General features: G+C 33.8%; 1 protein-coding gene across 1 annotated transcript in view; it reads right to left on the bottom strand.

Annotated features, from left to right (window-relative positions):
- The window catches only part of LOC119579585, a 27,359-nt gene that overhangs the window by 19,791 nt on the left and 5,068 nt on the right, over positions 1–2,500 (bottom strand). The gene's annotated exons all lie outside the window — the stretch shown is intronic.

Raw genomic sequence — 2,500 nt, 5'->3', positions numbered from 1 at the left:
CCTGATATCAAAACAAGATTTATTATTATAATTACATTATCTATAACTAGAAATTCATATTGTAAACTGAAATTTGATGCCATCAAAACTGAAAAGTTTGTCCATACATGCAGAACAAGACATGCAAGATCCTTTAAAGTTACACATATGCTTATCCTATTAGTCTTAACCCTTAAAGGTTGATGAACTTAATTCAGGACTTAATGTAACTGTGCATAAAAGATTATATATCTGGTTTCAGCCAAGTATGTCAAAACACAGATTATCTTTGGACCCATAGATCTCATTTAGGAATATATGATAACCACTTCCCAAGAGTAATCATAAGAGGGGAGTGCTACTACCATGTGTAATCAGTGCTACTGCGAGTATGGACAAATCAGTATCTACGTTCCATTCAGTTATATAGCTATATATTCAATACCCTCTATTATTCCCTTCATTCTTGTGGCTGATTAACCCTTTCCTGACAGATAGTATTCACAGTGGCCCGGGCCCCGCTGCCGGGTGCTTATATCATCACCCTAGCATGTGCGACCGCTCATGCCCAATACCAGCATCCCTTGCCGTTTCTTCATAATACAACGAGCATATGTTGTATTTTCAGTTATCATTATTTTCTAAAGTTTCTATTTGCCCTATTTCCTGATAAATCAAGACTGAAGGATATTTTTGTTGTTATATAGACTCCATAGTTCATCATTATTCGCTCTATAGTCTGAATAAAATAAGCAGTGTGTGGCATCATGGAGTTGAAATCGTAATTTTTTTTTTTTTTTTTTTTTTTTTTTTTTTTTTTTTTTTTTGTATGGTAAAAATTAGAAAGTGTTTAAAATTAATTAATCACATTTTCAGTGGCTGTGATTGTAATAAAAAAAACTCATGGCATGTCCATACATACACCATGGCATGTACGTACATGCTCCCGGCACATAGTCCAGCCATGCCATGGCATGTACGTTAATGCCACCCTTCGGCAAAGGGTTAAAATTAGCTTTTACTTTTTTTTTTTTATTACCTTACATGAATATATCTATAATATCATTATTGCACTTTAGTACACATTAGCTATTAAAAGATTAAAGCACCAATATATTTCCATAACCCTTTCCCCTCCTCAACAGTGACTATCACACTAGCACATTTATCTTCCAAACATTGGATGACCTCTCTCCTTGGCTGATAGTGTATCACATTCAATAATGCACATCTGATGAATCTCTGGTTTCAGTGTGAAAAATATAATAACTGGGGTACTCTCTTCCACAGAAACTGTGGGTTTCCTTAAAACAGTGTACCAAATTAAATGACTAGAGACATAAAAAGTAGATGTGAGGGCCTAGTGATTTGATCACTTTATTGGCTAGAATACTTTTAGAATATCTTTCCCTCTAGCTGAGGAACGGGTACTTCACAAAAATCTTGAGAATCTAAATCTAATCATTTCCACATGATTTCCATTTATGCACTGTAAACCACATGGTTCATTAAGCATCTTTCCTTATAATGCCCTGTAATCTAAGACAAAGTAGAATCTAGAAAGCTAAATAAAGATATTATGGGTAGCATAACATACACACAGCTTGCCAAAAGTACTGCAATGTTTCTGTAATTATCAATCAAAGCCAACAATCATATCAACCCATATATATATATAATCATTTACTATGCATACTTGAAAAGCTTAAAAAGACTTTTTTTAAAGGATAGACTATGTGCAATCATATGAAATGAGTCAGATTAACAGCTGATGGAATGCAAATAAAATATATTGCCAACAAAAAACAAACATCAAGACATACTGGTTCCATCAACTCTTAATGTCAAGGAAATCTCTTTCCAAGATATCATTCACAAGAGAACACCCTCTCCAAACCAATGTAATAAGGGAGGAAAAAAATAATCCATTAGCCATTACTACCAGTAGAAAAATTTCAACTCTTGGCCATGTCACTAATACATATCTATATAGGCTATATATATGCCCCCAAAATAATAATCAGGTAATGTGACATGTTGTGATTGAGAAAATTATAAACAGAGTGCAACAGGCAAATACAGGCCTACATTCCAAGTCACCATCATTAATTAAAAGCCACAACCAGTGATTACACAAGTTTTGTGAAAGAAGGAGAATAGAGTGAGCTACATCAATCTATGGTGACTCGGAACTAAAACCTAAAATCATACAAAGTACTGAAGAAATCAGATGAAATAGGCCAAAGCTCTTCCCACCAGCATTACATAAATACATGCAGTAACAATAGCAAATTACAACTGACTTCTTATTCAATGAAACATAATAAAAAAGGTGTATACACAACATTGCAACAGAAAGAAATACAGACAATAACCTATTAATCACCACGAAGCTGTGAAGCCTGAAACTAAATTAAATTGCTTATCAAAGTGTGGTAAAACATATCAATAACACTGCTCATGCCTTATCTTGACTCATTACCATGCTTCACAACAAACATCACTTAAACATATAAATGCA

The sequence above is a fragment of the Penaeus monodon genome, chromosome 12 (assembly GCF_015228065.2).
Source record: "Penaeus monodon isolate SGIC_2016 chromosome 12, NSTDA_Pmon_1, whole genome shotgun sequence".
NCBI lineage: Eukaryota > Metazoa > Arthropoda > Malacostraca > Decapoda > Penaeidae > Penaeus > Penaeus monodon.
Note: the sequence above shows the minus strand (reverse complement) of the source record. Positions and strands in the feature narration are given on the sequence as shown.